Source organism: Triturus cristatus, chromosome 10 (genome assembly GCF_964204655.1).
Source record: "Triturus cristatus chromosome 10, aTriCri1.1, whole genome shotgun sequence".
NCBI classification, from domain to species: domain Eukaryota; kingdom Metazoa; phylum Chordata; class Amphibia; order Caudata; family Salamandridae; genus Triturus; species Triturus cristatus.
In genome coordinates this window covers 151,898,406-151,913,380 of record NC_140593.1, presented here as the reverse complement: position 1 = coordinate 151,913,380, position 14,975 = coordinate 151,898,406, and positions in this window count along the sequence as shown.

Below are 14,975 nucleotides of genomic sequence, written 5' to 3'. Positions count from 1 at the left end.
TAAAGTAGTTACAGCATAAGCTGAAACTGTATCTCCATTAGGCATTTTAAAGCAAGAACCATCTACCCATAGAGTTCCATCCGGATTCTCTACCGGTGTGTCTTTCAAATCAATTCTTCCTTTTGTCTCTTCCTCAGTACATAAGAAACAATCATGTTGCTCCTCAACACTTTTCTCATCTGGAAGGGGCAACAGAGTAGCTGGATTTAGAGTATTACATTGTTTGATGTGTACGTGACTAGATAAAAGCGTCAGCTCGTATCCAGTTAGACGAGCACTCGTAAGATGCTGCGTTTTCGTTCTGTTTAGTAAGGTATCCACTGCATGAGGTACCATGACAATGAGAGTTTTATCCAACACCACTCCAGCAGATTGTCGAATAGAAATTGCTGCTGCTGCTGTCGCTTTGAGGCAACTGGGCAATGCTTTAGCTACTGGGTCTAACGTAGCCGAAAAATAGGCACATGGCCGCTGTTTGTCCCCAAATTGCTGTGTTAAAACTGATAACGCACAACCTTCTCTCTCATGAACATAGAGCGTAAAAGGCTTACTGTAATCAGGAGTACCCAATACAGTAGCAGAACACAGAGCAGTACGTAAGTCAGAAAAACTCCTTTGGCACTCATCAGTCCAAGGAAGGGGCTGAGGCGTATCTTTCAAAGTGAGTGCCAACAAAGGCTTGGCCAACAGAGAGAAGTTAGGGATCCACTGCCTACAATAAGAGGTGATACCCAGAAAGGCACGTACCTCCCTTTGTGTGGATGGCACAGACATTTGCGTAATCGCCTGAATTTGTTCTGGTGTTAATCGTCGTCCCTCCTTTGATAGGAGATGACCCAAGTAGGTAACCTCTCGACGGACATATTGTAGTTTGGAAGGTGAAACCTTATGATTCAGATTAAACAAATGGCGTAACAATGCAACAGTGACATTTTTGCAAATATCTTCTGAATTAGCAGCGATCAACAAGTCATCCATATATTGGATAAGGGCAGCACCAGACGGCAAATGAAAAGTATCAAGATGACATTTTAAAGCTTGACTGTAAATGGAGGGACTTTCACAATAGCCCTGAGGTGCGCGCTTAAACCGGAAGCTTCGGCCTCCAGAAAGAAGCCAAAAATGTCCCTACTCTCTTCTGCAATGGGAATACTAAAGAAGGCATTCTTTAGATCGATAACAGAGAACCAAGTCGCTGTGGAAGGTATCATTGTCAACAGAGCAGTGATATCTGGAACAACAGGAAATTGTGGTACAACAATTTTGTTTACCTCCCGAAGATCAATTACGAAATGATATACAGGTGGCTGAGAAAGATCGGTGTGTTTTAGAACAGGAAGAATAGGACTATTGCATGTGTTACCTCTCATTTCTTCAACCACACCCTTCTGAATCAAATCATGAATGATTTCCAAAAGCGCTTTTTCACCTTCAGTGGAAATTCTATACTGCGGGATGCGCGGTAATTCAACATTGGGCTTGAGAGTGACAACATAAGGTGGAATTTCGAGACAGCCCACATCATTCGGACCCGTGGCCCAAAGCATTGCTGGAAGAGAAAGCAATTCAGGTGGAAACTGATCTTTGGACAAATACATTGGAGAAGTCAATTTCTGTCCTAAAGTAAGATGTACACCAGAAGGAGAACAATATATCGTAGCATGCATTCTTTTCAATAGGTCCAAACCCAACAGATTCTCACCGCAACCATTCGTCAAAAGAAGTGGAGCTTCCAAATCATAAGGGCCAATTGAAATAGGCAAAGGGCAAGAAACCGGATTGCGAACGGGGGCGCCAGAAAATCCTACATATACATTCGTTAAGCCAGACAAAGGTGCCCCAGGGAGTTTAGAATGAATGATAGAACTTCTCATCGCCCCAGTATGTAGAAGAAATGGCTCTAAAACACCCATTGTAGTGACGTTAACATAAGGACCACTCTGGTCTACTGGAACCGACACAACTCCCTTACTTTGTCCACGGCTGTCCTAGTTGGCATGAAGACTTTCATTTCCGTTTTCATATAATGATCTTCATTGTAGTACTGAGCAGACTTAACATTTTGCTGATCAAAGTAGTTCATGGAATTGGGAGAAGGAAGGGCACGTTGTTCTTGAGTCAACACACCTCGACCTCTACCTCTGTTTGCTGACTGGAGGCCAGTACGACCTCGTGGAGCAGACAATGCTCCATTGCGCTGCAATAAAACCGGACAACTATTCTTAAAATGACATTCCTCTCTACAATAGGCACATTGATTAGGTCCTAATAAAGGTCGCGGAATGTATGGCTCAGGTTTTTGATACAACCTCTGAAACTGCGAAGGCTGTTGAAATTAAGGCTGAGCATGACGAGGAGGATAGGCTTGTTGCAAGAGAACCTTCGTTTTTAATTCTTTCGTCTTTTTCTCTTGCTTTTCTTTTTCTTCTTTATCTCTGTTTTCATAATATTGTGCAGTAGCCAATATTTGGGCAGAAGAAGAAACAGCCCATGAATTTTCAGAATCTTTCAATATGTGTGACAGCTCAGGAAGCAAATTAAATACGAATTTGTCCACAAATAATCGCTGTCCACCCTCTGTAGCCATATCTTGACCACTGTGATCGATAAATGTCTCCTCAAAACGAGTAAAGAAATCAGAGACACTCTCACCTTTCTTTTGTTTGCATGATGCTAGTTTATCCCAATTAACTCTCAATGCAAGCATCATCGTTTTCATTAATGTAATAATCCTACCAGGGAGTTCTGAAATCAAAGCATCAGGCTTTGCACCACCCACTTGGTCTCTATCTGTGGCAATTATAACATCCCAGTTAGCACCTAATTCCTGTGCGTGATTCTCCTTACGAATCTTAACCCATATTGTCTGTGGAACTACATTTCCCATCAACATATCGATATCGGCTAAATTCATGATGCAAGCTTCAACTATTTGTGATAATTCTTTATAATAACCCGCAGGGTTTTTACGAGGATCCGGTAGAGTCTGTTTAAGGGCCAAAACTTCAGATCTCTTCCAAGGGACATGTACCCATATACGCTGAAAATGAGCGGGAATAGCTGGATTAGCACCTGCTGCTGCAACCTCTTCCTTCCATACTGGAGGAACCTCTCTCATGGGATAATTTTTCAGTGTCAGTTTAACCGACGGATCAGAATCAAGGAAAGTCTGAGAGGATAATAAATTTCTAAAGGAAATAAGTGTCCTTACAGCATTTTCAACTTTAGGACCCACTACAAGTCCTTTACCAAAGTCAGCCTGAACATCTAACAGACCCTGAGGAACCGAATTTAAATTAACATCCTCCCAGTCTTTAATTAGAGTATCACACATTATATCAAAAATATATCTTTGTGTAGCTGCATTCCATTGTGAGAAGGTAGGCATAATATCGGGCACACTGTATTGGGGACGCTTTGATCCATCTATGTGCAAGAGATTCCAACCTCTCTCGTTCTTCCGAATCTGGGAACTGACTACGAGACTGTCTTCGAGCAAAAGCCGGAGACACATTTAAAGCTTCAAAGAAAGGAGATAGAATACTAGTGACAGTGTCCGTAAGTCGCTTACGCATGGACGGAGAATTGGATATGAGAATAGGAGACAAAGTATTAGGCGAACTGACAGGAGGAGAACCGATAATCGCAGGAGGTGCAGAAGGCAAAGGGGATCGAAGATCAGGAGATGAGGGTAAAGAAGTCGAAGTTAATGGTAAAACTTGCAAAGGCGGTAATGCTGGAGGAGGCACATGCGGAAAAGCCGGAACAGGCGGAGGTACCGCTGGCGGCTGAACAGGCTGTAACAATTGGGGTGCATTGGCATTTTGTGCATAGGGCGGAGGCAATCTCAATAAGTGAGACATTAGGGGATCTTCTTCTAAATCTTTCTTGTTTTCGGAAGGGGAAACTGGCAACACCGGATAGCATTTATCTATCGCCATACGATGCTGTCTCTCTGAAATCACAGTCGCATTATTAATTTCATCATCTTTAAATTGTTGGGCAGCCTGTATAATTGTCATACTCTGTGCTTTTCTATCTCGTTTTACTTGCTTAATTTCTTTCTGTTTGGCTTCCTTACGCCAAAGGCAGAAAGAGTCAAACATTGCCGGCCGGGCTTTTCTTTTGAAAAGAACTGCTTCTAAATTGTCTAGCACATCAGGCTCAAAGCTACCATTTTCTGGCCATTTTAGAACACCATCTTTCTTTGTGTATCGGGTCCATGCCTCGTTAAAGGCAATGGGGCCAATACCATGTTTCGAATAGAGCTCATATGTGGAAGTTCCAACCGAAGGAATCGGACAAGAGTCCTCAAGCCGGGAATCCCTATTACAACCAAAGCAACAAAATTTTCCAAACTTGGTCAGACCAGGCATCTCGTGATATCACCGGACTGTTCACAAACTTCAAGGGGGTAAAACTCAGTTAACGCAGCACAAATGCACTTACCCCTCGGCTTCGGCTATTGCAATAGTCGAATCTAAGGACCAAGAGGTACTAAGGAACAAAGGACAAAAATTGTGGGCACGACCCACAAAATACTTAACTAAGGACGTCTTCTTACCCCAACAGAGGCCCGTCTATCATCTCGCCTTACCATACATCACCAAAGGAAGGGCCAAGGTAGGGCGGCAGTCAGGGCAGCGGTCAACAGTAGCCGTCAGGAAGGAGTAACCGCGCTGCAAAAGTCCTTCGGACCACTTTCGACATACAGGGGTCGCTTGACGTGGCTCTCGAATCCTCCGGAATTTTCTTGCGGGGTTCCTCACGACCTTCAGGCAGAACCGGTACCACTGAAACCGCCCCACGTTGGGCGCCAGTTGAAGAACCAGAACCTTTTGGGCCTGGCGTGTTAAGCTCCTCTTTGACTGCTCCAGTGCTGAAGCTATTGAATTATTGAGCCTGTTGCTTCGACGCTTTCAGATGTGCTTAGTCAATGGCATGGAGCAGATCAACGGCAAAGGCTGTGTTGTCAGTCCAAGTGTTGTGGATTGTAGCAAAGGAGGCTGGTCAAGGAGGAGTAAATGAATTCCTGGAAGTTACCATTATGAGGTGATGAGCTCCACAATAGGAAGTCTGGGGGGCTACAGTCTAAATGAGTTGTCCACTGTTTCGAAGGGATGTGGCCCGAGGCAGGGTGGGGTATGGCACGGACGAGACATGGTCAGCAGAGGTGAAACACCTGTCAGAGGGCGGAGCTAAGGCAGGAAGTTTCAAGGTGTCACTCGAGTTATATTGTTTCCCTGTTCAATTGCATCTGAACTTTGGAGGATGACTTTTGGCGAAATGCATCCACAGAAATGAAGACATATATTGGTGGGATTGTTAATTAGGGTGAGAAGAGTTTTATAGGGATTAATGGGTAAAAGGTTGGTACTGCATACACTTAAATTATTCTCATGTTCTTGTGTGACAAGGTCTGATTAGTAAATTCAACGTAAGTTTTATATGGAGAAATCAGAACAGAAGCATTCAGCGGAATATCGTGTGCAGATCATGTTTGCTGTATTTTGCATAAGTCAGTAAAAGTCTAACATATTACTATTTTTTGTTTTATATTGAGCTTCATCTTGCTTTTCTGCCAAACCTAGATACTGTACATAACATAACCAGCATTACTATTGCAATATTTTCTTGTCACACCTTAAACCACGTGTCCAAAGGCTGAGTGGTTTATAAATGTCGCCAGTACTCCGAGGTGGCAATACAGCAAATCTATATATGTCAGTAATGGAACATATTACAAGTCACCTGTTATGCATTCTTTAGTTTTGATGTTTTCTATGGGGTAATTAGCTGGCAAAAACCTGTTCTCTTAATGGGCACCGATTGGAATTAGAATGTTTAGGGTTTGTTTCCCTTTCATTAATAATACCTCTTATAAAATAATGGGCAACGGTGAAGGGTTTTGGATTTATGTGATTCTGTGGCTGCAGCGTTTACTCCGTAATTTATCACATTTAACACATATTTGCGGATTTCAACAGAACCTATTGTGTCTACCTCAAATGGATAAAAATAATATTTTCAGAGAATGTGCTACATAATTTGCCTTTTATTTCCGCTTAGTTTTGATAGCCATGACACATATTTTTGTTCTCCCTTGAGCCTAATTCTAGTAGCCCAGACAATGGTAAAGGTCTGATGCAGAGTGCTTTTTGAGTCTGTGATTATGATGATGAAACCCATATTTCAATGAAAACTATTAAATATTTCCCAAACTTCATGGTAAATATTGGCTTTATACCACTGAATTTTGCACAATTATTGCACACACACACTCACACATACATGACACCTTTCTTTCACAGCTGCATCACAGGAGGATTCATGGTAAAGTGTACCCCTGACAGCAAAGAGAAAAGACAATTTCTATTTAAGGGCAATTTTATTTCAATAAATACAAACTCCAATATATTAAATAAGTTAAATACTATGTGTAGGTCCCTAAAACTCAAAATCTTCTATCAGGGATCCTTGAAGCTCCTCTCGGTTGGGTGGCAGGCACCATCCAGTGAAGCCAATAGTTCTGGTTGCAACAATATGGGATGTCTGGATCTGACAGTATTCTGTCACACGAACCTGGTGACAGGTCTGACAGGACCAGACATCCTAAGAGTAACAAAATAAATAGAATTTTTCAACAACATCGGTATCAGCTATAAATTAAAATTCCTTTAGGGCAGAGGGTAAAAAAATACATTTATGGTATTGTGGAAATATGGATTTTTCTGGTCAGTTATGTCCCCTATCTTGGACCCCAACGGTTCTATGTGCATGTCACAAGTACATGTATGTTCCCTCCAGTTCCAGTTATGAAGACGCAAATACATGTGCGTCCACCGTCAACATGTCCTCTGTCAGATCCGCCATGAATAGGCCGGATATTCCATTCCTAAATATGAAAGGCCACCGGCTTTATATGGCTCAGTTACTCCATTTTACAGTCTAGGCAAGTAGGCCCTGATTCTGTCATCAAACTCTTCTTGCCTTCTGCCTCTGAAAGCTCCAGTCTGAGCCTGCATCTGTGACCATGAACTTTGTCTCATTCTCTGCGCGGCTCACGAAGCCTGACATCAGCCTATTCTCTGCCAAGAACTGTATTTCACCTTCGAATTATCTGCTTCCCCCTCAGCCGATGCATTCCTGCCTAGTAGTTTAAGTAAACATTCTTCCAGTTACCAAGCAAAAGGCCCGGCTTCTCTGTCCTCATGCAAGTAACTCATAGCCCTGTTACCATGGAATATTTCTACCCCCTCGCATTTAGTGTAGACACTTAGACGCTTGTACACGCACGCACAGTCAGTATAGAATAGATTCTGTCCGAGAGTCCTTCTTTCGTGGATAACATAGTTCTTTAAACATAGGATGTTAGATATGATTTGGGATTAGGTTGACTTGACCCCCCAGACTTCTTGTCTCCACATGTAGAGCTAAATGTCAAGTCCCCTTCACCCCCTAGTTACACGTCAATTACACGTCATGTTGCTGCGCGCGCATCTATGCCAAGTATTATCTTATAGATCCACCTATATGTGACATCATAACCAATTATGTTCCTTTTTACTCCTTATTACACCCATTTTTTGGTTACGCAGATAAATCGTCATTTTCCTTATCAATTGTTACGCCTATTGCATTCGCTTCATTGTAATGTATGATCCATAAAAGTCATTTCATGTCAATAATGTATGTACTTCACTTCCTGAACCTTCGTGGTGACGGAACTTGGAGCAACCGATTATAATCGATCATTGGAATAAAGCCCATTCCGAACCTCTAATACCACGGATTCTGCCTCTCATTTTACTGAGCTATTTTATTATGTTTCTGTATCAAATTAAGTCCCGGTAAAGGAATTTTATTTACCACATGAATGGCGCCCGAACAGGGACACTTTCTCATCTCACGCGCCGGCGGTGCGTTGCAGGCCCGGTCTCCTGCCACAGCTGGACGGACAATAACGCGTACCAGCAGGATTTCCTGTATCTCCCTCCGGTCAAGCGGGGGCGACTGAGGCTGCGATCAACACCCAGACGAGGCGGTGAGAAGTGCGAAGTATCCCGACCAGAGCCTAGCTGAGAGAGCAAGATCCGAGGTATACAGAGGCCCACCAGTTTCCGAAGTCCCAAGTCGAGTCCAGTTTCCGACGAGTCGAGTCGAGTCCAGTCCGGTCCAAGTCCGGTTTCCGAGGCCTTCCGTTTCCGAAGCTACCCGGTGAGTACCATTACTGGGGAGGCATTTCTGACGTGCACATAGGTTGTGCCGGTCAAGACGGGTTTGGGTACACAAATCCGGTCTGCACTGTTTTAGCAGTGTATCTGTACTGTTTAGCAGTATATCAAGTATTCCGAAGTATCTAGTTATTGTCAAAGAATTATGCTTGGTGATTAGTTATGCAGACGATCATCATTGTTGTTTCAGTTAAAGGTTTAATGTTTAATGTTTAATGTGTTTAAAAACGTCCTGCATATTGTGGTATGAATGGTTGTTCATTATTGTGCTTTTGTATTAAATGTGTTCAAGATTAAGTATCGGATCAGTTGCCAATATGCCGTTCTTTTCGAAACTAAGACAGATCACTACAAGAAAAGGGGTACTCGAAGAAGCCGTTCCTATTCCTCCTAGGGACACTCCAGGGCACTTCATGTATCACAAACATGGCTTAGACGCTATATTATTTCTTGATTTATGGGTAGACTACACCAAGGGATTACCAGAAAGTCAGAGGTGGCCCGCAGCGGGGACCTGGGATGCGGAGTGCATCATGAAAGTCGAGGAAGAGTTATGGAAAAGGAAGGTCAGACAGTCACAGAAAGACGCCGTTGAGTTATGGCGTAAAGAATCTCATAGACGCACAGAAAAAGCACGTAGACAGGAAGAAAAGAATAAAGAGAGTTCAAATAAAGTTCGAGAGAATCCATTAATTGAGGAAGGTATCCGAGTGAAATCAGAACAAGTAGATAGGCAAAGAAATGCCCTTATGAATGGTATGTATCCCCTCCTGGCCGAAGGATTACCTAAGGCTACTCCAGAAAAACCGAAAGACTTGCCACCCCCATTGTTCCCAATAAAGGTACATCCTAAGGGGCATCCTAGAACCGCAGAAGATGTTTTTCTTTCCTCATATTTAGATGACGCAGCTCCCGAATATGCTAATTCCGCCCCGCGTAGACCGCATACCAGGGAGGTTCAACGCCAAGATCCAGTGCCCGTATCCCTACAGCAACAAATCGAGTCACAAGTTCTGGCTAGCACATCTGTTTCTGTATCCGCTCCTACAGCTACTTCTATGGCTGTGTCCACACCTGTAGTTGCTGTGTCACGTTCGACGAATCCTTTCACACCCGACACCCCAGATGGGGCCACGGGAGGTGCTACCAATATCTTTTCTACGCCACCCAGAATAAATAAACTTACTTTTCAAGAGTCAGCACATTCGCGTACACCCAAACTCATAAGTGCCCGTGCGCTTAAGGAACTTCTTATAGATTGCAGATATGATCCGGTGCCCGGTAAAGAGGACGAAATGACCCTGGCATCATTGCGTATCAGACGAGCCGCAGTGTATTTAGGGAAGTTACCAGGAATGACTGCGCATCTAGATAAAATATATCATTTTGTCCAAACAGGGCGAGATCCAGAATGTATTAACAGAGCTATGGAATACCAGAAAGTAGAGATACAGGGGGAACTGTTACGTTTCCTCATAAATTGTGTGATCAGAAATCAAGACCGACCGGGGGTAAACCCGGAAGCAATGCAAATTCTTACCAGATGGAGCCAGAATATATCAGAAGGGAGACATGATAAGCAAAATTGTATAATAGCCATGTGCCGAAAGATCCGTAAAGAAATAGAACGCCTACACGAAGAAAGATTAGAGGTAGACGAGTTCGAACAAAGCGAGGAAGAAGGGTCAGGACTGCCCGCAGGACAGTCAGACACTATAGCCTATGTAGGAAGAGGAAGATCTTGTAATAGTAATAGATGTCTTATTGACCCGATACGTCCGATATGTCCAGATAATAACAGGAATTTCCAAATACCTATAATTAATATAAGGTCTAACGAGCATTCGTTCCAAACCGCCGACAAACTACTCCGAGAACGAAGGGGTTATCATTTTCTCGATTCTATGGATGAACAAGATTTAGCCAGGGCAGCTGTCCATTGGGTGGACAGTCCCGGAAAATATAGTGATGATACAGTAGCACGCACATTTTTGAATCTCACCCCAGATGAACAGAGGTTAGCTGGGATTTATATGATTCAACAACTCATTATACTATATCGGAGTCAGCATTCGGACCCTGGTCCCTTACCTGACATATTGACTGAATTGCTTATGAATAAATGGAGAGGTTCAGGTACTAAATTAATTAAAGAAATTCTAGAATCAAGAAAGCAGTATATTCTTTTTGTATGTTCAGACCGTGTCTCATTGCCCATCAAGGAAAGAACCACGTATCACATGGATAGACAGAATCCCTTACGAGAAGTGCACCCAATAAAAGGCGAGGACAACGAGTTTAAGCGCGTATTTGTATATACGCCCATATCAAAAATAGAATTGTTACAAATGAAGAAAGTGGTACCCAGTCATGACAAAGATCCAGCGGGTTTTCACCGAGAAATTAAAGACATGTTACTCATGGGAGAGTATACCTATCCCGACATTATGACAATATTAAAGGTATTGATGCCTGCTGGTATTTATGAGAAACTCAAGGAAAAAGAGTGGGAGGTAGGAGACCAAAAGATAGAATGGTCAGTGTTAGAAGCGGAAGAAAAGGCCCGAACTGCAGGAGCAGGACTTGGGGATAAAACTAAAGCACTACCAAGTTTACTAGTACAGGTACTGCCACGTTTATTAACTACGAAAAAGGAAGATTGGGGTACAATTTCAGCCTGTAAGCAGAAGCAAGATGAAGACACTAGTGATTACTATGCCCGATTTGAAAAATGTTTTGGTATAAATAGTGGCATAAAAGCAAGTAGCGAATCATACCCACATCTGTTCGTAACAAAATTAGTAGAAAATGCCCTGCCCCAAGTAAAGAATAGAGTATTAAAATTCGAGAGTACCTGGCAAGGTAACACTCCATCACAAATGTTACAAATGTTACAGTACCATCACAATAGAATTAGAGAGGAACAAGAACATGAACACAGACGCATGAAAGACACGAAAATGAAAATGCTAGTTTCCCAGACAGTTCCAGCTGAAGGACATAAAAAGGGTATGACACATTCCGATTCAGCAGGACCTGTAAAAGGGACATGTAATTATTGTAAAAAGCCAGGTCATTACGTACACGATTGTCCAGTTTTGAAACATAATATCGCCATAGGTAAAACACAAGAAAGATCACGGCCACTCAGACAAGATCAGTATGAACAAGGAGCTCTGCAGCATGCCCAGGCCATGCCAGCCGCACAACAGCCAATACAGTTTGTGCCAGCTGCACCACCGTTGCCTGTTGCTGCCACACAGACAACAACACGACAACTGTACCAGACCGCACAGTACGACTATCCTGATTATCAACGATACGCATGAACAAGCCTAGAGAGGGAAGTTGACTTACCCCTTATCGAGATCCCTGTAGATCAAGAAGGACCTTATGTACATAGTGAATTATTAGGCCAAGATAGAAAATTTTTACTTGATACAGGGGCAAGTCGAACAACTATAAAACGTAGTGAAGTTCCAGGGGCACCCCTCTCAGGCTCACAGAATATTTCCCTTGGTTTTTCAGGAAAACCTATTGTTAATGAAGTATCACAGCCTCTTCCACTTACGATAGGACCTCTGACCCGAACTACAGATTTATTGCTTACTAAATCATGTCCAGAAAATCTGTTAGGAATAAAAACACTGAAAGCTCTAGGAGCCATAATATGTTGTTCTCCGGAAGGAGTAAGGTTGTTTTTACGTGATTTTAAAGGTCACTATGTGTCTAGAGACATGGATCCCCGACTGCAGACTTTACCTACACATCTATGGGCACAAGGCCCTACTGATGTTGGTTGCATGAATATTACACCATATCGAGTCACATTAAAGGCAGGAGTGGTGCTACCACGAATGCGACAATACAAGTTACCACCAGATGCTGTAGTGGCTTTACTACAAATCATTGACGAGCTCATTGCCCAAGGAGTAGTTGTGGAAACAGACTCCAATGTATGTAATTCACCGATAATTCCGATTCTTAAACGAACAGATCCAAAGGCCCCGCCAGTCTATTGATTGGTTATTGATCTGCGCGAGTTAAACAAATGCATTGTGCCACAATTCCCTGTGGTCCCAGATATCTCGTCATTACTGACAGCTATTGATTCCGAAGCAACATTCTTTACTGTAATTGATCTCAAGAATGCCTTTTTCAGCGTCCCAATAGATCCGGAAAGTCAATATTTGTTCGGATTTAGTTTAAATGGACGTAGCTTTAAATTCTCACGCGCACCTCAAGGATTTACAGAAAGCCCCAGCATCTATAGTCAAGCACTGAAACGAGAACTAGATAGTATCCACATGCCAGTTAACACTGCTCTGCTCCAATACGTCGATGATCTGCTGATCACCGCAAGAAGCGAACCGGAATGTGAAAAAGCATCACTGACAGTTTTAAAATTTCTAGCCGAAAAGGGGCACAAGGTGTCCCCTTCTAAGCTGCAATTCTGTGTCCAGCGAGTTGTTTATCTTGGACACTCGCTGTCCAAGGAGGGAAGGCAGCTTACACCCGACCGCATTCAGTTAATAGCTAACATGCCAATACCCAAGACGCAAAAGGAGGTGCGGGCTTTCATAGGCCTCACTTCATATTGTAGGCAGTGGATCCCTCAGTATGCATTTCTAGCAAAACCACTCATTCAGTTGACAACACAGGAGGCAGCCACATCGACTGTTCTCCCTTGGACTCAGGAACATACACAAGCTTTTGAAAGCCTAAAGAAAGCTTTATGTCAAGCACCTGTTTTAGCAACGCCATGTTACAGAAAACAGTTTACACTTTTTGTTACAGAACGCGAAGGTACTGCTTTGTCAGTACTCACACAGGAACAAGCAGGAGCACACAAACCATGTGCTTATTTTTCTAGTACATTAGATCCCGTAGCTCAGGCTTTGCCTGCATGCCTGAAATCAGTAGCAGCGACAGCTTTAGCAATCAGACAAAGCGATGCCATAGTGTTAGGACATCCATTGACAGTTCAAGTGCCACACGCAGTAGAGGTTCTTGTAAACAGAACGCAAACACAACACTTGACTATAGCGCGACTTACAGGGTACGAACTTACACTGTTTCAGCCACATATAGAAATCAGACGCTGTAACACATTGAATCCTGCCACACTTTTGCCAGTAACCGGAACAGACCCACTAGCTCATGACTGTATTGAAGTTATTACTATAACGACAAAACCCAGACAAGACTTAACCGATGTCCCATTGTCAGATCCAGACCTGACATTGTATGTAGATGGTTCATGTATGAGAACAAGTACAGGAGAGTTAGTGGCCGCTTACGCAGTCACAACAGATACTGAAGTCATTGAAACTAATCGTATAAATACTTTGTCAGCTCAAGCCGCAGAGCTCATCGCTCTGACACAAGCCTGTATTCAAGCCACGAATAAAAAAGTCAATATATACACTGATTCACGTTATGCATTCGGAGTTGTACATGACTTCGGCGTGCTGTGGCGAGAGAGAGGTTATTTAACTTCCCACGGTGCCCACATTCAGCACGGACCCCTCATTCATGCCTTATTAGATGCAATACATCGACCCACTGCAATATCAATTATGAAATGTAAGGCTCATACGAAGGTTACTGATATCATTTCCCAAGGCAATGATCTAGCCGACAGAACAGCTAAACAGACTGCTCAAACCCAAACATCTGACATGACAAAGACAATAGCCCCGATGCCGACACATTGTATGACAGTTAAAGATCCTACTCTTGACGTAATTGACATACAGACACATGCTACACCAGACGAAATAAAGAAATGGACTGAATTAGGAGGGATCCAAACGGACCAAGGATGGATGATGAAGGAAAAGTCTGTATGGTTCCTTCCTGATTCAATGGTCCAAGTTATAATTAACACTATACATAGTCCAGCACATCTAGGAGAAAAAGCTATGCTAGACAGCATTCAACACATTTGGTTCAATAAACATTTACGAGCAGCAGCCAAACAAAAAGTCCGTACCTGTATGATCTGTTGTCAGTTTAACCCAGGAAAAAGCGTTCCCATAGAACAGGGTGGATTTCATCCTCCTGATCACCCTTTTGAAGTGCTCCAGATGGATTATATCCAGATGGAACGATGTCGAGGATTCAAATATGTTCTCGTAGTTGTCTGCGCTCTGTCCCGCTGGACGGAGGCATACCCGGTTTCAGATTACACTGCCCCGACTACTGCCAAACAGTTGGTTCGAGAATTCTTCCCACGATACGGTTTACCACGTGTTGTCTACTCAGATAACGGCCAGCCGTTCTCATCCGAATTAATGAAACATGTTTCACTTCTGTTAGGATATCAGTGGAAATTCCACTGTGTCCGACACCCCGAGGCAGCAGGTCTCGTAGAAAGACATAACCAGATACTGAAAATCAGATTGTCCAAAATATGCAGAGAGAAAGGTGTCGACTGGGTAGTAGCGTTACCAGTTGCACTCTTTTACATGAGAATGGTAGCACATTCTCGAACAGGGCTATCCCCGTATGAGGTGATCTTCGGCAGACCACCAAATATGTGGGGGACGCCTATACCACGCAAAATAACTGATGTTGACTGTAATATGCTGACAGATTACTTGGCTTCCTTGATGTCTGCACTACAATCTTGTCGTTCACAGGTAGCTGCAGCCTTTCCCGACAACACTGAGGTGAAACCCCATGACGTAGTTCCGGGTGATCTCGTATTTGTGAGAAATTTCGACCGAAAGACTCAGC